This window comes from Macrotis lagotis, chromosome 2 (genome assembly GCF_037893015.1).
Source record: "Macrotis lagotis isolate mMagLag1 chromosome 2, bilby.v1.9.chrom.fasta, whole genome shotgun sequence".
NCBI classification, from domain to species: domain Eukaryota; kingdom Metazoa; phylum Chordata; class Mammalia; order Peramelemorphia; family Peramelidae; genus Macrotis; species Macrotis lagotis.
Window position 1 is genome coordinate 17,431,811 of NC_133659.1, and position 26,731 is coordinate 17,458,541.

General features: G+C 41.9%; 1 protein-coding gene and 1 long non-coding RNA gene across 5 annotated transcripts in view; one reads left to right on the plus strand and one right to left on the minus strand.

Moving 5' to 3' along the window:
- The window catches only part of LOC141510933 (uncharacterized), a 79,414-nt gene extending 62,894 nt beyond the window's left edge, over positions 1-16,520 (plus strand). Inside the window, exons 2-3 of the long non-coding RNA XR_012475198.1 lie at positions 3,898-4,134; positions 16,342-16,520. This is a non-coding gene — a long non-coding RNA (uncharacterized LOC141510933). The remainder of the gene's footprint in view (positions 1-3,897; positions 4,135-16,341) is intronic.
- NFIA (nuclear factor I A) overlaps positions 1-26,731 on the minus strand; it is a 690,308-nt gene that overhangs the window by 528,676 nt on the left and 134,901 nt on the right. The window lies entirely within an intron of this gene.

The following is a 26,731-nucleotide window of genomic DNA, read 5'->3' on the forward strand; positions in this document are numbered from 1 at the left end:
AGAATTAGATGGCACTTTAGAGGCCATCAAAGAGGTTGGCAGTTTGCTCCAAGTCACACAGGTGCCCAGTCACAGGAGTGTGGGATTCAATGTAGGAGTTGTTTTGTTCAATGGTGGCCAACCCTTCAAGACTGCATTTGGAGTTTTCTAGGCAGAGATACTGGAGAGGTTTATCATTTACTTCTCCAGCTCATTTTAGGAGGAAAATGAGGCAAACAGGGTTAAGTGACTTACCCAGGGTCACATAGCTAGTAATTGTCTAAGGCTGAATTTGAATTCAGGCCTTCCTAACTCCAGTTCTGGTGTACTGTCTACTGTACCACCTAGCTTCTCTTGATTTCAAATCCAGTGTTCTTTTATTTAAAAAAAAATGTTAAGTATCCATAATGGACCAGGCCCTCTGGCAGGTGCTAAAGACAAAAGGAAAGACAAAAATGAAACAATTTCACAAAAAAATGAGATAATCCCTGTCCTTGGATATATTTACACTCCACCGAGCAAAAACAACATATGCAGAGATAAGGACAAGGCAGAATTGTCTCTTCTATTTTCTGTTTTTTTTGGGTTCCTTCTGCCTTATCTTTTAGATCTTCTCAGTTGGCAAGTCTTCCGGATTCCACTTCCAACATTTCTTGAATCTGGCCCTTCCTCTCCACTACCTTGGCAGTCTCAGGCTTTAGAACCATAGTTGCAGATACATGGACTCCCACAATGCCCTGGATTTGGTGCCCTGTCTCCTCCCTGCCACCTCTAGATCCAATCTGTATGCTCTCCAACTAAGATTCTTTTTTTTAGGTTTTTGCAAGGCAAATGGGGTTAAGTGGCTTGCCCAAGGCCACACAGCTAGGTCATTATTAAGTGTTTGAGACTGGATTTGAACCCAGGTACTCCTGACTCCAGGGCCGGTGCTCTATCCACTGTGCCACCTAGCTGCCCCAACTAAGATTCTTTAGGCATAGATTTGGCTCTGTCACTACCCTTCTCAAAACCTACCTATTGTCTTCAGGGTCAAGTTCAAAATTCTGCATTTTTACCTGTGCCTATATATATACCTACCTACCTATCATATATGTTTGTTTATCTACCTATTTGGTTCCCATCTATCCCTTCTGCCTATCTATCTATCTATCTATCTATCTATCTATCTATCTATCTATCTATCTATCTGTCTGTCTGTCTGTCTGTCTGTCTATCTATCTATCTATCTATCTATCTATCTATCTATCTATCATGCCTATCATCTATCTATTATCTGTTTCTCTACCTACAAACTCTTTGAGGGCAAGATTTTTTTTTTGCATTCCTTCTGTCTTTGCATCCACAGGACTGGGCATGTAGTAGGTGCTTCATAAATGCTTCTCAATTGTATCAACATGCAAAACATCTTGTAAAACCTTATGAGCCCCACAAATGTGAGCTCAGAGGACTCACATCCAATCTGTATGTATGACTTGTCTTGCTCCCACAGACAATAAGACCCATGAGGGTAGGGGCTAAGCCTTTCCCAACCTTGCTGTCTCCCCTGTTCCTAAGCACTTGATGCAAAATCAGATTGAGCTTTAATTTTATTTCTTCATTTATAAGAGGAAAGGATTTGATCTTTAATTTGAACCCTCACAGTCCATGACTAAATTACAGAAGCTCAGTGCTGCATCTTCCTAGGGTCTGGAAGTATCCTTCCATTTGATCCCAATTGCCCCCTCTGTAACTTCTGCCTATTTGCCTCTCTCTGCTCTCTGGGGCCAAGTAGACAGGCTGGATTCTTCCTCCATACATCAGTCCATCCAACACTTAGCAACATTTAGTGTGTTCTGCTCTGACTCTTTCTTCATCCTTACTTCTTTCAACTGATCCTCTTTTGGTACAAACTCAAGGGTCTTTCTGCTCTTAATCACACTGCAGAGAAGTCTTTCAAGGCCATTGGATCTTTCCTAGTCTGTGGATCTCAGACCTCCCCACTGTGGACCAAAGGTGGGCTTTGACCCTGTTGCCTCTTGTGTTTTGACCACCTTGCCTCTCTCTCACTGATGCCTAGAGAGAAGGAGGCTGGCAAAGAACTCATCCCTTACAGTCACACTATCTACCAACCTAATCAACACTTTTGGAATGATGCCCTTAAGATAGTTTAACCCTCCTAACCATTTCCCTATCCAAAGATCACCTTACAGCTGAGCTTCCTAGATGGAGAGCTGGTGGCCATTTGGAATAATAATGGATATTGACACAACACTGGAAAGTTTTCAAAAGTCTCTCCTTTGATCTGAGAGGGAGTTTGAGTAATAACACTGTTATGTACTGTATCTGGATGAGGACAAGCCAACCTCTGAAGTTCATTGCCTAGGTGACCTTATCCAAGTTGCTTTACTTCTCTTACTTATATCTAAATTAAGAAGAATGGGTTAGATGGCTTCCAAGATGTCTTTCAGTTCTAAATCTATGATTACCTGAGCATCTCTACCTGTGATGACCTCATTTCCTGATGCATCTCTAGCTACTGGACCCAGATGGCTCTGGAGGAGATATTGAGGCTGGGGACTTTGCACAGCCCCCCCCCTCATTTAAAATAGAATTCATGTATTACGTCATGGCATCACATCCCTGATGTTATGGGCCTCTTCAAGAATGAAGCACATGTCTAGTCAATATGTCCCAAATGTTTTAGGGCAGTTTGCAGCATCGGTAGTTTCAAAAGTGCTCCCCTGGAACTGGTTGCCCCCTCTAAGCTTGCTTCACCAAAATACTCTACTTAATTCTTTCACCTAATAGGTTGATTCTATTCTTACAGGGCCAATCGGCAATGCTGAGTAGGGCATGCCTGCAATTGTTGAGGCTGAGGGTACAAGGTCTCTCTAGACCTTGGAATGTAAGGAATTCTGAAATGAGGAGCAGATGTATGTTGTGGTTTGGCATTGGTGGAGTTTTCCTCCCCTTCATTCTATAAGGAGATGTTTTTAAGGTAATAACTCATTTCATTTCAAATCATATGCCAATTTAAAAGAAATCTCTGTATTTATCCATGTTTACAGAGTAATTAGAATCCAATACAGGCCAGAATGCATCAATTAAGCACCTACTATATACAAATAGTTGCACTAAATCCTGGAATACAGAATAAAAAAAACCCAATCTATTCTTTCTCTTAATAAACTTACAGTGTTCTGGAGGTGTGGGTACAGGGCATAGACAGATCTGTACATACATGCTTATGAAATAATATGTTAATTTAAGGCATTGTAGTAACTCACCACTATTTATTGATTACAGAATTATAAGAAAATATTCTCTCAGTGATCCTTTGTGAATGATAGTACAAATAATATGACCTTCATTTTACAAGTGAGTAAACTGAGGCACAGATCAGTGAAAAGTCTTGCTCGGGGCCACACAATTACTAAATATAAGAACCGTATTTGAACACAGGTTGCCTAACTCCAATCATCTTCCTTGCAACATTGATCAGACAATATTGTTATGAATCAGTATAGTGAGAGCTTGAATATAGATTTTGACACTTGCAATGGGTGACCTTGGATAAGTCTCTTAACTTCTCTGAGCTTCAGAGTCTTCATCTGCAACATGAAGAGATTGGGCTAGATGATTGCTAAGGTCCCTTCAATCTCAGCTACATCAGGTAGATAGATGATATAGGGAGTAGAGGGCTGGATTTGGAGTCAGGAAGATGAGTTCAAATCCTGTGATTTGATCATATGATCCAAAGTAAGTCACTTAATGTGTGCCTGGCCTCAGTTTCTCCCTCTCTGAATTAAGGATAATGATATCATGTACCTGCTAGGGCTATTGTGGATGAGATGACAAGCAAACCATTCCACAAACCAAAGACAATTATATAGATACTGGCTGTTATATTAACATTAATTTTATTATCTCTATGCACAGAGCCCTGGGGTAGATGCAAAGAAGAAGACTTGGTCCTTGTCTATAAAGAGCTTATCACCTCTATTGGGAGGCAAGTCCCTTAGCCAATCCCTCCATCTGAATTTCACCTTCCTGCCAGTTAAACCCACTTCAGAGTGGATGATGGAAAAGAAGATACTTGGGTTTCCTTCCAAGCCAATCCTGCTTAAATGGACTGACAGTCTCTGACAATCTGGACCTGATTTTCCCCCAAATAAGGTGAGCCTCACTTGTGTTTTCAGGGCAAAAGTTTCTTTCCTTCTCTGAGTGGAGTATAATATTCTATTGACTTGCCCGGGCTTCAGAGAATCTGTGCACAGATGTCTTCCTCTCCCAACCCAGATGCACAGAGGGTTCCTTCAATCTCAGACCAAACTGGAAGGTGTTGACAGAACAACTGAGTTGAGAAGAAATATATTGACTTTTACAGTAGAGGTCTCACAAAGCCCACAGCTATGGTAGCATGTGTGGCTGGACCAAAAAATGTGCATTCAGGTCATGGGGCACAGATGACCCAAGGATGCTTGGGAAAAGCAAATCACAGGTTTTTTGGCCAACTCAAAGGTTGTGATGCTTCTGGGAAACTGATGGTCTGTTACCCTCTACCCATGGGACTGTGAAAACTTAGATTTAGACCAATGATCCCCTGAATCAAAGGCAGACAGATTTTAGGGGATCAGAACTTGAAAAAAAATTCTATCTTTACTATAATTGGTGCCCTTTGGAATCCAATGTATTTTATTTTATGGATTTAAAAATGTCATCCAGATAAAGGCTTCATGGACTTCATCGGATTGTCAAGAAGCTTACTTTGGTCTAGTCCAATTATCTCATTTTACAAATTAAAGACCTGAAGCCCGAAGAGGTGGCATTGCTCAGGTAGCCTAGGTAGTACACGGACAAGCTGGCATTTGAATTTAACTTAGCTCCCAAATGAGCATTTCTTTCATCGTAGCATGGGGCTACATACATAGAGGCTAACCCTAGTGTCTATTCAGGACTGATCTAAATGTAGAAAAGACTGGTGGTAAATGGGAAAATTTAACTGAAAATAAGAAAAAAGGGCAAAAGATGCCATTTGAACATTCGTTGAGCCTAATCAAAAAGTCAAACCGGTTTAGATACTGTTTCTTGGACATGCTCATTCTTGCCTTCTTATATTTGCTCCAACTGGTGGTTGCCAGAAAGAAGATTCTTACTCCTCTCTGCCTACCTGAAATACTGAACTTTTTAGACTCAGTTCAGAGCTCTCATCTTTCCCTAAACATGCAGAAGCTTCACAGACCCCCTGGATTCAGTCCACCCCAACTCACAAAATACCTGGATTAGATGCTCATCCACCTAAATCTAGATCCCACAATTCTATATGTCTGTGAGTAGGGCATAGACCATCAATTGCTCAGAAAAGATGCAATCTTTGAATTAGCCACTCATGGTCTTACCTAACTCCCCCTGGTCTTATTTCCTGCTGAATTTCCATCCTTTCCACAGAATCTTGTAATTCTAGAGCAGGGAGCTCAGACACCAACAGGTCACCTCCTACCTGAAAATTCATCTCTCCCATATCCTAATAAGTGATCGTCTTGTCTTTGGTTAGGATATGGAGGACAATTGCTTGATAGTCTCCTTGTGTCCTTAAAGATAGGGACTGTGTCAATCTTTGCTTCTTTCTGCTCATATTCAATCAATCAGACATTAATTAAAAGACTTCTATTTGCCAGGCAATGTGTTAGGGAATGGGGATACAAAAGCATAGGAACTGCTTACATTCTAATGGAAGCTAGATGGTGCAGTAGTTAGAGCTTTGAATTTAGAGTCAGTGAGGCTCCAAATCTGCCTTAGACACTCACTAGCTATGTGACCCTGGAAAAGTCACTTGACTTTTATTTATCTCATCTTCCTCCTCTTTAAAATGGAAATGACAGCACTGGGAGAAAAAAAGGCAATATTTTGTAAATCATTTGGCAAATCTTGAAGCACTATTTAAATGTTTACATTAATTGTTATAATTATTATTAATGAGAGTGAGGAAATGTATATGATAGGAGCATATTCAAAAATGCAAAAAGGTAGGGGTGGCTAGGTGGTGTAGTGGATAAGGCACTGGCCTTGGAGTCAGGAGTACCTGGGTTCAAGTCCGGTCTCAGACATTTAATAATTACCCTAGCTGTGTGGCCTTGGGCAAGTCACTTAACCCCATTTACCTTGCAAAGACCTAAAAAAATGCAAAAAGGCATCTATAAAATACAGTGGTAAGATAACTTGGGGATTGTAGGTACTAGCAGTTTTGGTAAGGGAAACAAGACAAGTTCTCCTATAGAAGTTGGCACCTGAGTTAAATCCTTTTTTTTTTTTTTTGGCTAGGCAATTGAGGTTAAGTGGCTGACCTAGGGTCACACCTAGTAAGTGGCAATTGTCAAGGCTTGTATTTGAACTCAGGTCCTCCTAACTTCCAGGGCTTTTGCTCTGTCTACTATAGCACCACCTAGCTTCTCCAACTTAAACTAAGTCTTAGAGGAAAGTGACATTCTAAGAGGCAGAGATTATCTTATTCATATATGAATACAAACACGCACATATTTGCACTCGTAGCTTCAGAATATTATTTTTGTATTTAATTGTTAAAACAAATGGTTATTGCTCTCGGTTTTGTTACACTTATATTTCCTAGTGTATCCCTCCTTATTCTCCCCTTGTAGATCACAAGCCTGTGGTTTCCTATTGTGGAGAGATTTCTAGAAATCCATGAATTTGGATGGGAAACGATATTCTAACATTCACTCACCTCTCATTTCATTTGTAATCTTACAGATTTTCTTTTACATATTTAGATGTATTTTTTTCTGATTAGGGGTTCATAGGCTTCACCAGATTACTGAAGGGGTTTATGACATGAACAAAACATTAAGAATCCCTAAAGTGATGGGTACTGATATCAGGAAAAGTTGATTTCAAAGTATTTCTCAGACACTTCCTGGGTGATCCCAAACAACTAAATAAGATGCTCCCAGACTCAGTTGCTTCTACAAAATGGGGATAACAATAGGACCTGTGTCATAGGGTGGTTGTAAGGATTCAAAGAGATTGTGGGGTGGGGGGTATGTGTATGTATGTATGTATGTGTGTGTGTATGTGTGTATGTGTGTATGTGTGTGTATTTTTTCCCATTGTGTCATGCTGCTTCTGCTGGTTTCTGTTTATTGAAGAAGACCATGACATCAGGGAGGTGATGCCATGACATGCAAGTGAATTGGATTTGAGTGAGGAGGGGCTGTGCTAAGTCACAAACCTCATTTTCTCCAACAGAGACATCTCAGTCCAATGACTAGATAATGAATCAGGATGACTGGAGATGGCTTAGATGGGAGGCAATCAGGGTTAAGTGACTTGCCCAAGGTCATACCGCTAATAAGAGTTCAAGTGTCTGAGGCCATTTTTGAACTCAGGTCCTCCTGACCTCAGGGCCAGTATTCTGTACCACCTAGCTGCCACCATGCTCCTCCTAATGGACTGAATTACTGCCTCCTTAAGACATCCTTCTGATTTATCTTTCCCATCCAATACTTCATTTGATCATTAAACTTCTAAGGAAGTTAGAGCAGAGATGAGCATCCTCATTTAATATAGCAGGAAACTGAGTCTCAGAGAAGGCAAGGCAGTTGGTGAGGGACCCCCAAGTCAGTCACAAGAGAACTGGGACTGACCTGATCTTCCTCAGGACCTCCCCCCACCCCATGCCTTCCTACCTTCAGTCTTGCTGTTACTTGGATGGTGCATCCTGTAGCCAAGGTTGTGTTGTGAAGACTCCCTAGCATCTTATCTGTCTAAATATCTAAAGGCAGCAAAGCCAGGAAGAATTTCTCTGAAAATCCATTGAATATCCCAGGAGATTGCCTGGTTTCCACACCCCTGAATCTCATCCCTTTTGTCTTCAGCCCAGCCCCTGAATCCTTTTCTCCTTCAGACTCAATGAGTCTGGGCTGAATTCTATTATGCCTTACACTCTCATTACCATCTGACCAAGATTTATGAGTTGATAATTGTCTGGAAGCTAGACCACAAAGTATCGTTTGTGTCCAGGGCTAACCTTTCTGCCGACCTTTTGGATTAAAGGCAAAATAAAAAGTGTGATTTCTATGTAGCCAAGCAGGGTAACATGAGCTTCCAGCTCTGATAATCCAAAGCCTCAAATTTCCCTGCCCGAGACCATGCTAAACCTGAACACGATCGGCTGAGACTAATCCTGGGGGTTCATTTCTTAAACATTCTCCCTTTCCTCCTCAAAAAAAGGACTTCTCTCTCCCCTAAGTCCTTTCCCGGAGATATTGAGTGAAATTTTCCCAACAGAATCATGGCAACCATTCACACCTTTGAGGCCTTTATTGGATTATTTTTATAGGCTATTTTTAAATACTTCTTTCAAAAGATGTCCTAATGGAAACCAGACCTTTCCCCTATACTGGCTTAGAAAGTCACCCTTTATTGGAGATGGGGGAAATGAGTCTATGGAAACCTTCCCAGCAAGGTGGGTGAGAAGGGACTCTGACTTCCCCCAAACCTCTGTAGACCCACTGTCTTCCCAGTGGAGGCTCAGTCAACTCCACCAAAGAGATTTGAAAAGAACAAATTTATGAGGAAAAGCAAATATATGAGAAATCTCATCATCATCATCATTCTCTAGACTAACAAAAATTTTGAACAAGACAGAAATATAGACACGGAATGCTACATTTCCCCTTCTGTGGGGAAGTAGAGTGTCATGACACTTTGGGAAGCAAGAGTCGGTATATATCTTTTATAATAATTGCTATAATTATATAGTATATAGTATAATAATGCTGGCTTAAGGTTAAAGATGAGGTTAAAAATCTTCTTAAAAAAATAAAATCCCTGGGGCAGCTAGGTGGCGCAGTGGATAAAGCACCGGCCCTGGAGTCAGGAGTACCTGGGTTCAAATCTGGTCTCAGACACTTAATAATTACCTAGCTGTGTGGCCTTGGGCAAGTCACTTAACCCTATTTGCCTTGCAAAAACCTAAAAAAAATAAAATCCCATTTACCCACTTTCTTCTTCTTTTTTTTTTTTTAACAAGGCATTGGCATTAAGTGACTTGCCCAAGGTCACATAGTTAACTAATTATTAAGTGTCAAAGGCTGGATTTGAACTTAGGTCCTCCTGATTCCAGGGACAGTGGTCTATTCATTATGTCACCTAATTGCTCCCCACTTTCTTCCTTACAAAGCATAACTTCATCATTGGAGGAAGAGATCCTAGAGCTCTTGGGAGGCTACTCACTATAGTGTAAAGATCAGTAAATCTGGAGTCAGGAGATCTAGGTTCCAATCCTATTTATGTGAGTTTGATCATGGAACACCCTGTCTGAGACACAGTTTCCTCCTTTGTAAAAAGATGGGTTTGGACTAGATGTCATTGAGATCCCTTCTAACAAGATACAATCAAAAAGTGATTGAATGGGCTTGGAGTGCTTCAGAAGTAAGAGACCTCCCTCCCCTCAAAAAAGTGAATTTTATAAGTATTAGGAGCAGCACAAAACCTTATTTACACAAGCATAAGTCTTTTATCTCAGGTCCTCCTGACCTGAAATCCAAGGAGGAAGAAATATGGTCCATGAAGATTTTGATTCAAGAAATATAGAAATAGAATAAGTTTCTCGCTTTGGCCTTGGAAACTACCAGATTGAGATAAGGGGAGTCTGGACTAGATGCCCTATTAAGATCTCTTCTGGCTCAAAATTGATGATCCGATAATCTCAGTTATATCTAAGTAGCATTTCTTTCAATCTTGCTCTAAAGTGTATTTCTTTTTTTGTTAAATACTATGTATCTTATTCATGAAAAAGAGATTAGCTCTAGTAAACTCAATTTACTTGAATAATGGATTGAGTTGTAGAGAGTACACTTTTGAAACTCAAGGAATCTGAGTTGTTGCCTTAAGGTTTTCCAACCTGTATCATCTTGGGCAGGATTTTGAAATGACTTTGGCAGCATCGAAAGAAATACTTTATTATGATCAAATAGATTTTTGTTGGGAGGTCTGTTTTACCTTCTCCTTTCCTAACTGACTTACTTGGCTTTTCCTCCCCATTATTGAGAACATTTTTTCTCGGATAATGGTAGAGAAGAGAGATTTTGCTGTCTGGCCATTTTATAAATCTGTCTAGAAGTGCATAGAGAGCTTGGTCTGAAATCAGGAAGACTCATCTTTATGAGTTCTTATCTGTCCTCAGATACTTACTAGTTCTGTGACCCCAGGTAAGTCACTTCAACCTGTTTGCCTCAGTTTCATCATCTGTAAAATGAGCTGGAGAAGGAAATATTGAACCACCTTGGTATCTTGCCAAGAAAACTTCAAAGGTGGCCAAGAGATGACCGAGACCACTGAACAATAATTCTCTTCTTCTTTCGTCTTTTTTTTTGTTTTGGACAAACTTTAGCACTTATAAAGTAACTTCCACAAGGAAGGCTCTATGCTTTGTAATACTGAGGATAATAATGAGACCAAAACCACAATTGCCCTAAGGAATTTTCAGTCATGTAATAGAGACAGAACAAGTTCATGCATGTTTGTAACTTAAGGAAGACTGTGGTAAGGATTCAGAGGAAGGCACTATCAGTTCTGAATGCTGGAATATCAGGGAAGACTTTATGTTGTTATAGACAGGAAAAAAATAGGACCAATTTCTGCTTCCGTACTACCTGTCCTAGAATCATTGACTTGTAGAATGGTCCACTTAAAAGGAGCCATGGCCTGCTGCCTCAGATTCTTACTAGCTGCATGACCCTAGGTAAGTCACTTAGCTTCTGTTTGCCTCAGTTTTCTCACCTGTAAAATGGGAATAGTGATAATACTCATCTCCAAGATTGTTGTGAGAGTCAAATGAAAAAAAGTTTGTAAAAAAAAATCTCAAAACAAAATCTGACCCACATTAGACACTAGGCATTGCTTATTTCCTTTCTCTTTCATTGTGTCCTTCCTTCTATTACTTTCTTTATTTCTTCTTTCCCTTCTTTTCTTCCTTTATGCTTCCCTCCTTCCTTTCTTCTTCTTTTGCTCTCTCTTTCCTTTCTCTTTCTTTCTTTCCTTTGCTTCTTCCTTCCTTCTTTCCTTTTTCTCTCTCTATTTTTCTTCCTCCTCTTCTTCTTCTCCTCACCTTCATATTACCTTTACTACATTGATTGAAGGAAGTGCTCAGCCACCATCAAAGCATTTTTTCTGACCTCCCTGCATCAAGATCCCTGAGAACAATTTCCCGTCCCACCAAAGCTTCCCTAATCATTTGCATTTTGCTATAAAATTATCTTGGAAAGCAAGCAGCTAAACATGTATCCAGGTCCAGTGATCCCTTTGGAAAGGTTATAAGCTCATTTTCTTTCCTCTTTCTCTCTCTCTCTCTCTCTCTCTCTCTCTCTCTCTCTCTCTCTCTCTCTCTCTGACCTGTCTCTCTGTCTTTCTCTCTCCCTCCCTCTGTCTCTCTCTTTCCCCACCTCCACTCCCTTTTTCTTTTTCTATTGCTCCCCCCTTCCCCCTCTTCCTTCCTTTTTTTCTTCCCCAGCATCTCTCACTTCCTGACAGAAGAAAAAAGGTCAGATAACATCTGGAGCCACCTGTGGGTGTGAGCCTGGAATATCTTCCTCCAGTGGGTGCTCAGGCTGTAGAGAGGCTTCAGTTAGGGTGGAGGCAGCTAATCTCTTGTGCCAACTTGTCTCAGGTCTGGCAGTGTCTTTCAGCAAAACTTATCTTTGACAAAAGGATGTGGGGGGTGGGAATTTCTGACTGAATTGGGGCAGGGGAGGTAGTGGGTGGGGGACCTATGGGGTAATAGGAGGAGAAGGGAGGATCATTGGTGGTTTTGAGTCTTCCCAACTGTCACTCTCTAAGTAGAGGTAATGGGCACCTTTGGAAACAGAGAACCTGGGTTGGAAACCTGACTCTGTTTCTGATGTGGCCTTGGGCAAGTCATTCTGCCTTCCTTTCTTCCATCTACAAAAGGAGGGCCTGGCTGGATTTCTGCCAACATCCCTTCCAGTTCTAAATATATGTTCAATAATATTGTGAGAGGCAGTTGTAAAGTGGGTAGAGAGCCTGACTCAGAGAGAGAGGAAGACTGGATTCAAATTCGACCCTGCATGACCCTGGGCAAGCTTCCCAGGGGATTCCCAAGGTTCCCTCAGGGAACTCTCTGCCACTGGAAGTGCAGAACAGAGGGCTAGCTGCCATGGTAGAAGGAGGTCTGATGTCACTCAGTCGAGTGGACTCTCTCTATGTTGATGTGGGAATACAAAAACAAGACTGAACCAATCCAAGCCTTCAAGAAATAGTCCTAGTGCTTAGGGGAATCCTCTAGGAGGTGGCCTTGGAGGGAGCGTTGAAGGAAGTTAGGGATTTTTAGAGGCAGAGGGGAGAAGGTAGAGCACCCCAGGCTTGAGAAGAAAGTCTCCACAAAGACATGGAGGGAGTTGTACAGGAGAAACAGTAAGAAGGCCACTTTGGTCAGATTGTTGAGTACATGAGAAAGAGTAGTGGGAATTAAGCCTGGAAAAATAGCCTGAAGTCATATTGTGAATGACTCAACAGGACAAAAAAATAATTTTAAATAGAATCCCATTTTTTTTGGTCATCTTTATAACTTCTTTCTGACATGCATTTAAATCAACTGAGAGATCAGCTCAATTTGGTTCTGGAGGATAGTCCTAGACCTGGACTGACTCTTTTCTAATTAATATTATAATAATAAGTTTTTATCTTATTTTAGAGACCAAAAGGGGCCACTGTGGCATTTTGAAGAAGGGAATACATGATGATACCTCTCCATGCCTTAAAAATATTACTCTGGAAGCTGATTGGAAGATAGATTGGAAAGAAGAGAGACTGGAGGCAGCAGCCTCAATTAGGAGGCTATTATAATAGTCTAGGTCAGTAGTGAGGAGAACCTGAGCTAGAACTATGGTTCTGTGAGTGGAGAGGGGACCGATAATATGACATACTAGAACAAAATGGAGCATACTATAGGGTCATGCAGCATAAGGTAATTTGTTGTAAGATAACATAATGTACTATAAGGTAATATTACATTTCCCTGAGATTCAAATCACATCCAAATGGGTCATTGGCTTATATGGACAGTCCCTAGACCTCTTATTATTATGAAGGAAAGAAAGAAGACATTGGAAATAATTAATAATCAATATTAATCATCATTAAATAAGGATATAAATAGGTATTTCTGCTCTAAGGTTTATAAAGCATTTTTCACAAGAGAGCCCTTCCTAGGAGGTACTAGGTGGTATAAAATGAGGTTCTGATTTGTCCCATCTTAATCCAGCTGATAGCTTCAGAGCAAGGATTCAAACCCAAGGCTTCCCAAGAAGTTGAACCTTCTCTCTGCTATGTTTACCCTTCCAAGAAGGAGGTGATGGCAGACATCCCTGTTTGGAACACGTTTTGGTGACATTGGCCCCAAAGCCAAGAGCTTCAGAAATAGCCCCGGGCATGGGATTATGTGGTGCCTTAAATCACTGAAGAGTTGGGATAATTATTATTCTCAGTAAAAAGCATCATTATTAGGATTTGGGTTGATTAGCTGTGATTTCACTTAGCCACCAGTCTTGAATAATTTTCAGTAGAATCCTTTTATATTTTGACCACCTTCATAACTTCTTTCTGGTACACATTTAGGTTAGTTCAGTTTGGTTCTGAAGGATAGTCCTAGACTCAGATTGACTCTTTTCTAATATAATAATAATGACTTGAAAATAAATTTTATATATATATATATATATATATATATATATATATATATATAAATAATAAATTAAGATTGAAAACTGCTTTTTTCCCCTAGAAGAAACTTTTTTTTGAGCCTCAGGTTTTTCATCTATGCAAAGAAAGGATTAAACCCAGTGGAACTTTCCAGGTCTCTATCTAGGATCCCATGATTGTATGAGTTGTTGCATCATCCCTGAATTATAGAGCAGTTGATGCTTGGAGAAATCAAATTACTTTTCAGAGCTACATTAATAGAGTAGAGGTGGGGTTTGACTATTCAATATGGTTACTTCAAGGGCAAAATATTCCAGATGTTCAGAGACTGATGCAGCTAATAAGTCCTATAGGAGATAAGAAGAGGAAGGAATCTGCATGGTGGAAGTGGGAAGGATAGAAGGGAGGTAGGAAGGGAAGGTTCAGCTGGGCTTTGGAGAATGGGTATCTCTTAAATCTTTTCTAGGTCCTGGACTCATTGGCAATCTGGTGAAGTCTATGGATTCTATCTTAGAATAAGGCTTTTGAATTCATAAAATAAAATACAGGATCAAAAATGATGCCCAATATATTGAAATAAAGATATAATTGTTCTACTCTAAGCTCAGGGATCCCCTAAAATCTCTCCATGAACCCCTTAGAGTTTAGACAAGAAATGAAGAACCCAAGTTAGGTATTCTGAGAGGAAGGGAGAAGCAAAGGAGGTGAATAACAGCCCTTGGGATTGGTGATGGAATATGAAACATTCTGGGAAGCCAATGAAATCCTGGCTGTTTGACAACTCTGTCTCCTCATTCAGCTTGTTAAGTTTATGCCTTTGCATATGTCAAGGCCAGAAGCCTTTATTAAGCACCAACTAAGGGCCAAATACTATGCTAGGAGCTGGCCAAATGACAGACTTCCTAAAGGAACTCAACAGGAGATGTCAGTTCCCTGAATGCAGATCACAACCCAGGAACATGGGCTTCAGCTTTGAACTGGTTAGATCTGAGCCACTTTGGGGTTAGATTCTTGGGGAATTGGTTCCTTCTAGAAGTTCAGGAAGCTTGGCCTTCTGGTGTTCCATAACCAAAGGGAATCTCCATTTCCCCCTTTTTGCTATATGTACTCTGACCTTGCCAATATGAGGGGAATTCCCAAGGTGGGTCAATGCACCCAGCCCAGTGGTACCCATGCTTGGAGAGTGATTTGTTGGACTGTTTGGGGCTGACCCAACCTGTACCCCACTGACTGAAGGGTACTGGGCCTTCCTCTTGTGTCATGTGAACTTTGGTGCTCCCACAGAATGTTTTCCAGGGGAAAATTCTGGTCAGAGGACTCATTGCCCAGGCTTGAGATAAGTGTGAAAAACAGAGTGTGAAAAACACAGTGCAAAAGAAAACAGGCCCAAACTTTTCTAACAAGGGAAACATTGAGCTGGAAGCTTAAGGAGCGTGAGAGTGAGCCTATGTGGGCTGGGGTAGGGGGCGGCGGCGGGGGGGGGAGAGACACGGATAGACAAAGAGAGAAATGAGGGGAAGGAAGACAGACAGGAATGGGAGGTGAGCAAAAGAAGGGCAGGAAAGAGTGAGAACTGGAAACAGAGAGGGAGAGAGAGAGAGAGAGAGAGAGAGAGAGAGAGAGAGAGAGAGAGAGAGAGAGAGAGAGAGAGAGAGAGAGAGAGAGGTTGGGGAGAGGAGAAACAGAAAGGAAAAAGATAAAAAAAGAAGTAAAAAAACCCATTTTCATCTTTGTAGCTTTAGCACTTGCCACAGTCACTTGCACAGTGGTGGTGGGGTGGTGGTGATGGTGGGGGATATATAGACAGACTGGGAGAGAGGAGAGAGGAAAGAGGAGAAAGCTGAGAGCAGAAGGCAAAGGGAACCTGAGCCTGGACCTTGTGGGAGGCAGGGTTATTAATCATACTAAAAGCAATTTGGTCCCATGGGAGTGTATAAGGATTCAGCTAAAATCAATGGGAAGTTTTATGAGACAATTTACTTGCTCAATGTGGGATTGTTGAATTCCTTGTGAAATTTGGGGGTGAGGGGGGGTGGGGTCTCCTCCAGAGTCTTCATCAGCATACCTTCCTGAGCAGATTAAACAGGCCCCTGGAGGGGTCCACAGCTGTCTCAAGGGTCCCCTCTCATCCTTCAGGGAGAGCTGCCACATGCTTAGACATCTTAGGACATTCCTCTGGAGAGGGATGTCGTTTTTAGAGAAGGAAAAGCCCAGCCCATGCCCAGCCAGAAATATAGTCCCAGCAGCATCTGCATTGCAGAGGCCCAAATCTTTGTTGCAATGTGGCTTTGCCAACAGCCCAGAAAGAGGGAGAATCTAATTCCAGGGACCAGAATTGCAGATTGAAATCCCTTCCTTGTATACTGACTAATAATCTCTGATGTTTCTTTGCTGTTTTTATGCATCAAATAGTCTCCTTGCATTCAACCTCTCCCCAATCCATCCTTCACAGAGCTGCCAAATAAACATTCCTAAGACCCAAATCTGACCATGTCACTCACTTGCTCAGCCAACTCCAATGGCTCCCCATTTGACTTTGCATTTGACTTGCGCATCACAAAAAGGTCTCTCTTTCCGGGTTGATTATATATTCTCGTCACTTAATCCATGTTCCCTCTCTTTTCCTATGCCTCTACCTTTGTACAGGACATCTCTCCACAACCCTTGGAATTCCTAGCTCTCTTTGAGGGTCATCTCAGGCACCTCCTCAAACAAAGACCATTAAAGTCCAATTCCTGATCAAATGAGATAATGTAATCAATGAAGGTAATAATGATATGACACATTGTAATGATAAGATAATGGAATAAAAACGATGAGTAAAGTATGTTACAAACCATAAAGCATTATATAAATGTTTATTATTATTATTATTATTGTCTTTCTTTGTTAGGATTCCCTCTCTGTGAAATTACCTTGTGTTTATTTACTATATTTTATCTGTGCAGTCATATATTTTTACATTGTATTTCCCCCATTAGAAAGTAAACTCCTTGTGGGCAGGGACTAGCTTGCTTTTGTCTTAATAAGTGTTGTTGGAATTTATGGTTCAAAAGGATCTAAATCAAAGGACCCTAGACTTGACTGGCTCCAGGATTTAATTGGCATAGGGAGCTCAAGGCTAGAAACTTCTCTCAGTGATGTTCTGCATTTGATTTGCAGTTTAGAATCTTCCTGAGACACCTAAGGGTGCCCAAGGACCCACAGCTCAAATCTAAAGATTCATGCTTCAAAAACCAACTCTATCCACAATTCTATGCTGTCTTTCCTCAAGCATAGGAGATAAATGATTATTTATTTATGCAATGTCAGTCACAAAACTGATACATGCTCATTGAATTTGATTCACACATATCTCCTCCTTTTGCAGATGGGCAAACTGTGGCACAAAGAAATCATACTATTCACAATAGGAGAGCTGGGAAATGGATACAGGAACTCAGACATATAATCCAGAGCTTTCTGTCCTGTCACAGTGAAGGGGCTATGAGGAAAGAGAAGCATGTTTAGAATAATCATTGATGGGAATGAGATAGTCAAGCAGAAGGACTGAGGACCCAGAGGAGGAATTGTAGTTATTACTTCCATTTTATACATGAAGAATCTGAGTGTTGGAGAGATTAGGGATTTTCATAGGATTATAGCATCATAAATTTAGAGCTGAAAGTTATCTTGGTGCCCCCTAGGGAGATTTTGAGTTGCCCAAGTCAAGACACAGAGGTATTAGGCATCTAGGAGGCAGATGGGATCACAAAGGTTAGAGCCAAGCTCTGGAGTTCAGGAAGACCTGAGTTTGAATCCTCGAGATTCTTACAAGTCACAAACTCTGCTTGCCTCAGTTTCCTCAATTGCAAAATTGGAATTATAATAGCTTCTTCCTTTCAGGGCATCATGGGGAACAAATGAGATAATATTTGTAAATTACTCTGCAAAATTCCTGTCACATAAGCACTATGTAACTGGTAACTATGATGATGATAATAACAATTATTCACCAAATATTTTAGAGCTAAAAGGGGGTCATAAAAATGATCTAGACTAATTCTATTTTCACAGAAAGGAACTGGGACCTAGAGAGGGGAAATTACTCAACCAAGGTTATATATCTAGTGAATAGCTTTTCTGAATTGAAGAAACTGGATATATTCAGGTGAATTCAGAAACCAAGGTGGGAGATGCCTTTAAAGGGATGGTTGTCATGGGGAGGAGGGTATACACTTGTCCTGTTTGATCCCAGAGGGCAGACTAGCTGTAGTGGGTAGATGGGGTAAAAGAAGCCGATTTAGACTTGATGGCAGGAAAAATTCATTGTCAATGAGAACTGTCCAGTGGAATGGGCTGTTTGGAGAAGTCACTAACAGAGGATGGATATCGCTTGTAGCATACATGATAGTGGGGATTTATTTGTTGGTTAGGCTCTTCTAAATGACTTCTGAGGTCTCTTCCACCTTTCAGATTCTGGGATTTCAAGTCAGTATAGTGATAGCAGCTTTTTGTATTCTGTAATTTTTTAGTTATGTCTGACCCTCTGTGGGTCAAACCCCATTTGGGGTTTTCTCAGCAGAAATACTGGACTGATTTGCCAAATCCTCCTCCTGCTCATTCTACAGGTGAGTAAACAGAGGCAAACAGAGTAAAATGACTTGCCCAGGGTCACACAGTTAGTAAGTATCTGGAATTGAATTTGAACTTGGGTATTATTGACTCTAATTCCCTGCACTCTATTCACTGTGCCACCTAAAATATTTGCTAAAAGAAGAATGTTTATGAAATGCATCTCGGGAATCATTAGATTTAAATCCAGTTAGAGGTTCAAAGAACTGGAAAGAATCTTAGAGATCCATTAGCCTATCTTCCTCATGCTGTACTTGGGGAAACAGGCCAATATAGTACCAGGTCAGCAGGACTGGGAGTAGTCAAGAGCCTCAGGGCTTCTTCCATGATCCTCTGCTCATGTGGCTATAGAGATGGGAAGATAAGCCTTCCTCAGGATTTGTGCCTGCCTGTAAGAAATGAGACCCCAGGCTCCTCCTTCTGTGCCTTCTCTCCCTTACATCAACTTCAAGTTTAATTTTATGCTCACATGGCCATCACTCTCCATTAGCATACTAATAAATGTTTATGAGATTATACTGTATCAACTATAAACTTTTACATATTATTAATTAACCTCATACACTGGATAGGGAGCTCCTGAGCATTTACTGACTTGTAAACGATGAGAGCGGTGGAGAGGGAGCAGTGCCTTTGGAACTAATTGAGGCTGTTTCAGACAGGAGAGAAAACCCTTTCTGGCTGTATTACTCTCACTTACAAAGTGGTGGAGACTTCCATCCCCCTCCAAACCAAAATGATGTCATATTTCAGGCAGGCCTCCTATTATTCCAGAATGTTCTCATAGAAGCCTTTCCTAAACCCCTTAGGTGTTATTCCTCTTTTCTTCCCAAACTACATTTATTTATCTGTTTAAAGAGATTTCCACAAGATTTCATGGTTTCTAATGCCTCAAGGTAAAATACAGATTCCTTTTTTTGGGTGTTTAAAGCCCATCTACAATCTGAATCTAAGCTGGGTTCCCAGGCTAATAACATATCACTCCCTCCCCCTTTACTTTCTAGTCAAATTGCCCTACTTATAGCTTTATATACATGATGTCTTTATCTCCCATTCTATCTTTACCATGCCTGTAAGGCTCTTTTTCTTCACTTCCTCCTCTTAGAATGTTCATCATTAGAATACTGTCTCCCTTCAAGGTTTCTCTCTATCATGACAATCAAGCCATCCCTGACTCCCCCAGGTGTTAGAGTCTCTTCATCCCTCCAACTACCTTGTATATACTCTGGATATATTTTATATAGGATGCTCCCAAAGTCTCAGCAATTAAACCTTAAAACTGCACTGAGATTTGTGGGACATTATTTATCTGAATATGAGTTAATTTCCCTCTGTAGAATGCAATCTCCCTAAGGGCAGGGATTATTTCCTTTTCTCTTTATTTTTCTAGGCACTTAGCAGTGTCTGGTAATAGTAGGTTGATTCTTGGTGATCAGTTGATCCTTTCCCCTCTTATCTCCTCTTAACAGTGAGAATGGCATATTCTCCTACCTCTCCTTTCTCCTCACTTTTGAGTCATATAAATGACACGTGTCATCTAAATGCAACATGTCTCAATTTCCCCATCTATCAAGTGCAATAATAATAGTACCTACCTTCCAGGGTCATCGTGAGGATCAAAGGAGATGTTTGTAAGGTGCCTTGCAAAACACTATAGAAATGCTAGCTGTGGCTGTTATGATCATTGTCGTTATTTTTATTTGAAGAGGGACAGTGAAGAGGAACACCATTACCGCTAAAAGATAAAGGAACATTTACCGACCTGCCAACCAAGAGAATGTCTTTGGAGACTTGTCATCTGAAAATGGCAGGAAGATTCATTTTAGCTCTTGGTTCATAAAGACCTGAATTCAAGTCTCATTTCCCACACTGACCCTCACAACTTCACCATGTTCTAAAGTAACAAGTCTCTTTGACTATGAGTTTCAGAGGAAGTGCTGACTTGTCTATTTTTTGCTCTACCTAGCTATTTAATGTCTGAAGATAATTATCACGTGTTCTTGAATGATTTCTCCAGCATTCCTTTGGCTAAGCCTCACATGATTTGATCCCAAGATCCTTCTCCATGCTGGTTACCCTTTTCTGTGGACTTTCTGTTTCATCATTGCGCTTTCTGTCATGTACCAGACCTGAACTATGTCATCCAGTTGTGGTTTGGGCTGGGCCAAGGATAGTGGGACTTCACCTCTCTGGTCCCAGTCTCTAGATTTTCACTCAATATTCTTTAATTATGTTCTATCGTATTATCCACAGCAGGTCATCTCCACTTCTCTCTCAACATCCAAGTTCCCCAAGCACACCTTAACTTCTCTTTTTAAAGATGGTCATGTCTTCTGTTTTTACTGAGGTGGCACCCACACCCAGTGACCCTTGATGAGCAAAATGGTAAGCCCACCCCTGGGGGAGTTGGAAGAATGCGAAGTCGGGGAAGTTTGAGTAAGTGTACTCTGGGGAGTCCATTGTGGAGAAGATTGAAAGAGCTTGGGAAGAGGGAATTTCTTTTTTCTCAACACACATGGACCCTGGTGGGTAGTAGGGACTTGTTCAGGGAGAGTTGTTTCTAGTATTCTATGAGTTAAAGAGCTTTCAAGTTTCAGTTAGAGGGAAGAGAGGCATACACTGGCTAGATTTGGTTATAGGAAGGCAGTTTCTTCTTACTTTCTTTTTCTAAACCCTCTGTCACCCTCCCAATTTCTGTTTAGCACCACCTCGTTCTCTAGTCAGTCAGGTTGGTAACTTCAGAGTCTGAGGCACTTTACTATCCTTTATCCAGTTTGATTCAGTCGCCGGGCTTTCCTAATTAAATCTCCACAACAACCTATCTCTCATAAATTCCTTCTCCATCTCTGTTGCCGTTGACCCCATCCAGGCTGTCATCACCCTTTGTCTGACTTGTTGTAACAGGCTACTATCTAGCCTCTCCAGTTCCAGTCTCTTCCCTTGTTCAATCCATCCCCTAAACAGATGCCAAAATAATCTTCCTAATTCACGTCGCTTCCATGCTCAAAAACAGAACCCTCAGATTTCAAGAGACTGAGGTCACTAGGAGCCATTGTGGGTAGAGGGCTGACTTTGCAGCCAGGAAGATTGGGGTTCAAATTCCTTCTAGACATTTACTAGCCCTGTGTCCCTGGGTAAGTCCCTTGTTTTCTCAGTTCCCGAGGCAACTCTCCAAGATGGTAAATAGATCAGCTCCTTATACAAAAGATATGGATCCAGTCCATTTTTTTAAAAGATGCCCTGTTAGACATTGGAGATGCAACTAGGTAAGTGAACCAGTCTCTACCCTGGTGTACCTTCTATTTCAGAGTGGGATTATACACATGTGATAGACTAGTGTACTAATAATAATAATGGAGAATAAGGTGGTCCAGAGAAGAGAAAGCTTGTGTTGGAGTGGCGCTTCAGATACTCATTGGTGATGTGAACCCAGGCAAGTCACTTCAAGCCATTACCCTTATCAGGATGTCTCTTCTTTCTGGATTCTGAAGTCCCTTCCAGCTTTAAATCTAGATCACTATAACTTTAGGTCCCTCAATCTCTCTCAGCCTCAGTTTCCTCATCTGTAAAATGGAGGTGTTATGACTATTGACTCCACAAGTTTGTTGTGAAATAATGTGTCAGTGCATAAAATCTCATGCACATCTGCTCTTATAACCTTTCATTGGTCTTCTCTGTCTTTAGAAGGGAGCAGGACCAAGCTTTCTAAAAGACAAGGGTTCACTCATGGGGAGCCCATATATCTACATGATAAGATTATAAACTACATTGTCTACAATATTCAGATGGCATCCAGTCTTAGACTAGGATCATAGATCCAGAGCAGGGAAGGACCTCCAAGTCCAACCCCTTCATTTTGAATTTCAGGAAACTGAGGCACAGAGAATGTAAGGGGCTTGTTTAAACCAGACAGGTGGGTTTCAAGGGTAATAGATGTCAAGATGGAAAAAAGTCTCTAGGTCTAACCCCTTAATGAGGAAACAGAGACAGAGAGAGGTTAAAGGACCTTTCCAAGGCCACAGAGATAATGTCACTTCTCTTTACACTTCCTATTAATTCATCCATTTAGTCCACTTTTGAAGAGTGCACTATGAGTAAGGTTTTCCAGGAACACAATTTGGTAAAAGATGGGGTGTCTTTGAGCCAGGATATTTTGTTTAGTTCTCTGGGTTTCTGGCATGCCAGAGTTCAGGGTAAAGGGGCAGGGACCTGACAGACTGAGGCAAAGCTGGGACTTCCATCAGATGAACCAAAGAGCATCAGTCCAGTTCCCTCCACTGCTGCAGGCTTCTGGGCAGCCCGATCTCTTGGCAAAGCCTGCCTCTTTGTGTTAAAGAGGAGCCGAATCACACATGTGCTGCTCCCAAATATGGTCACAGAACGGGGGCCAACCCTGCCGGAGATGGACAGCTCCATTCACTAAGGGCCAGCTATGGCCCAGAAGCCAGGGGGAGGCCGCTGGGCAGCCTGTGTGGGGACTTGGCTGAATTCTAGCTTCTTTAGTCTCCAGCTCAGTGTGGAGTGTGTGTGTGTGTGTGTGTGTGTGTGTGTGTGTGTGCATGTGTGTGCGTGCGTGTGTGTGTGTGTGTGCGCTGGGGAGGAGGAGGAGGAGGAGGAGGCTCTGCAAATTGGTGTGAAGGGAAGGGAGGAGGATGCTTGTCTGAAGGAAAAAAAAAAGGGACGCAGTCCTTCCTTGCTATACACTTTATGAGCTATTTTGACTAGGCAGGAGACAAAGGCAGCTTTGTGTTTCCTTGGACCAGAGTTCTTCCTGGACGGTTTGCCATGCCCCTCCTGGAGAAGGCTCAGAGCAGTCATCAATGAAGTTGTTCCAGGTTCAAAGCGCAAAGGTGATTTTACAATGGGCAGAAATCTTCAGATGCAGGTGTGAGGGTGTCTGCGTGTGTGTGTGTGTGTGTGTGTGTGTGTGTGTGTGGTCACACACCACGCTAGAACATTCACTTTAGCCAGCTAGGATACTAACAAAAGGATTTTAAGGACCAGTGTGGAAAAGGATTAGAGTTTGGAATGAAAGCTCTGGACAGGCTCTCTTAGAGCGGCCCATTTTGGATTTCCTTCAGGGATCCTGGCTCACCCTCCCTCCTCCTCCCAGGGCTTCACCTGCATGTAAGAGTCACTGGATCGTGGACCTGCCTCAGTATCCCCTGCGTGCTTTAGGTCCAGGATGGCTCTGGCACCTAATTGAGTTGCTGGCTCCTTTGAATGTTTTAAGCAGGGAAATCGTTTAATGAGGTGGCCTTTTAAAATGGTTAATTAGCATCGCCTGTGTGAAAGTGTAACAATAACACCACCTACCGTAAAAAGGAATGTTCTACACTCCAGAACCCTCAGTTTTTCCAGGCTTCCCGCAGTGAGGCAGGCGTTAACCCCTTTTTTGACCAACACTTTTAAGCATGGGGGCTGGGGCTGCGATGGAGTGGGGGGAGGCATCCTTCCCTGTCATCCCACCTCTCAATGTACTCTTGGTCAGAAGCAGAGCTGCCATGGCTCAGCCCTGCTCCCCCCAGGATCACTGATGAAAGATCATCCTCACTCCTCCTCTCTCTGGTCTCTCTCTCCTTCCCTTTCTCCTTTTTGCCTGGCACAGTAGTCATTCAGATCTCTAGATGTGGTCATAATCTCTCAGTGGCTGCCTTCTCTCTGACATTCAAGGCCCTTCAGCATTTCATGGCACTCCAGCATTCCAGTCATATTTCCTCAACTACCAGTGTCCCCACCCCAAAGTCCCTTGTATTTATTTTGTCTGAATCAGATGAGAGATTAGAAGGCTGTTGACCTTGGAAATTGGAGACCTGAGTTCAAATCCTTCCTTTGACTCATCTGACTATGTGACCCCAGGAAAATGCCTTAATGTCAGTACTCTGGACAACTCCCAGATAGATTCAGGAAATGTGTGGCTCTGCTCTGGTAGAGGGAGTTTCTTCATCTACCAAGCAAGGGGCAGCTAGGTGGTGCAGGGGGTAGGACTCTGCCCCGGAAGTGAGGAGGACTTGAGTTCAAATCCAGTCTCAGGTACTTGACACTTACTTGTGGTGTGACCTTGGGCAAGTCACTTCACCCTGATTATCTGGAATCCAGGGCCATCACCAGTCATCCCGATTCATATCTGACCACTAGACCCAGCTGGTTCTGGGGGAAGAAGTTAGGCTGATGCCTTAGCACAGCCCACCTCACTCAAATCCAATTCATGTGCTAGCCCCACCCTGATATCTTGGTCTTTTTTGAGAGCAAAGGACAAAGCAACAACCAAAAGCAAAGAAAGTTCTGATCCCATCTCTAGTCCAATCCCTATTTCTGCTATCTCCACCTATAAAAGGTACAGAATATCATATAATTTCACTCAAATAATATAGAGATACAAACTAGCAGTTATTAAGTCTCAACTCTGTATCAGATGCTATGCCAAGTGATAGGAATACAATGGGAAGAAGGAAGCAATCTCCAGCCTTGAGATGCTTATATTCAATGAAAGAAGAAACCATGGAATCACTGAGAAAATCTATACAAAGTAATGGCACCTGGGGAGAGAATGAGAATGGTGAAGAGAAATGGTTTTAGAGGCAGAGAATACAATGGAGACCAAAGTCTGCTCCCAACCCATCTCTGACACTGTGGGATTTGGAGCAAGTTGCTTAACTTCTCTGAACCTTGGTTTCCTCATTTCCTCATCAGTAGAATGAGGGAACTGGGCAAGATGGATTGCCACCCGCCCCCCAATCTGTGATCCTCAGATACAGAGAGGGGCAGGCACTGAAGGGAACAGGAAAATGTTCATTTCGAAGGTGGAGCTGGGGTTGTGTCTGGTAAGAAAGGAATGATTTTGGAAGGTGGAGGGGAGCAGGAAAAGCTTTAGGGGACGGTCAGTGAAAAGTCAAGGGATGGGAGCCAGCAGAGCCAGTCTGGATTTGTAGCCAGGGAGCAAGCGTTCCACAGGGTGGTCCTTCTAAATCATGGCCTTGGTATGTGGCCTCATTGTATGATATTGGGTTCCCCTTGCTGTGGTTCTAGTTGATTGATAATCGAGGTTAATGAGAGGTTTCCCATTTATCCTTCTGCTTTAAATTGTAATCTCCAAGAAGTGTCTCTTTCAATCATCATCTTTTTTTCCTTAAGTAGAGGCAGTCCCCACCCCACCCCTTTTTCTAATCCTCTCTCTCTCTCTCTCTCTCTCTCTCTCAACTCTCTCTTTTTGTCTCTTTCTCTTTCCCCATTTTTTAGGTCTCTTTCTTAGTCTTTGACCATCATATTTATCTCCCTTTCTCTGCCTCTTGCAATGGTCTTTTGTCCACCCTCATTCTCTTTGAGCTGCAGCTTTTGGCAAGGCTGACCACTCCCTCCTCATTGATATTCTTTCCTTTCTTGGTATCAATGACACAGTAATCTCCTACCTGTCTGAGCAGTTGATTTCAGTCTCTTTGACCTCATTATTGACTGCATTATGATTGCTATTCCAACCCCTTAAAACACCAGTGTCCACTGGGGAGCCTCATTTGTGGCTCCCCCCAAGATATCTGTCTCTCTCTGTCTCTATCTCTGTCACTGTTGTTCTTTAGATTTCAACAGACTGAAGAGACCCTCTTTCAGAGGGTCTTGCTTGGTGCCTTCCATTCTGAGATGACCTCCAATGACTCCTATATTTTGTTTGTGAACAGTCATTTGCATGTTCTCCCCCCCATTATGATGACATCACTGATTTTTGCCTTTATTCCTCTCATCACCACCACTTTTCATAATGTCTGGCACTAGTAGGCACTTAATAAATGCTTGCTGATTAACCTAGGTTTTCCTGCTACAAAGTTTGAGGGTTTAATAAGGTCTAAGGCCTTAGAAACCTTAAGCCAGAAATGAAGAAATGCAAATGACCTAAAATCTCCTTGCCCCTTAGTCCATTCACTCCTTTCTTAGAAAAGTTCATAGCAGACCCAGACTGATCATGTAGGCCCTCAGCAGTTGGGATATGGTCATTTACCTTGATGAGCCCAGTTTTACTAACTACAAGCCCTCAGGGGAGATGGAAGACCCCAAGAACTTACCAGCTTCCCTGCCACAAGGTCTGGCACTATGCCTTCCAGTCTTCAAGAGTCAAAGGTCCCGATGATATACTTCAACCTTGTCATCTGCCCTTGCTACTGACCACTGAACCTTTCTAGATGTGATCTTGCCAAATTAGACTGAGACCAAGAATGACCTTGTTCCTTGTTTTCTCTTTGTATCTTTAGGTTTTCACATAGTGCTTGGCTAACATAGTAAACATTAACATAGTAAACATTTAATAATTGTTTTTTTCATTCATTCATTCTTTCACTCCTTCACTCCTCCCTCACTTAGTCATTCATTCACTAACTCATTCATTTATTCATTCATTCAGGGACTGTTGAATTGGTGGTAGGGAGTCAATGTA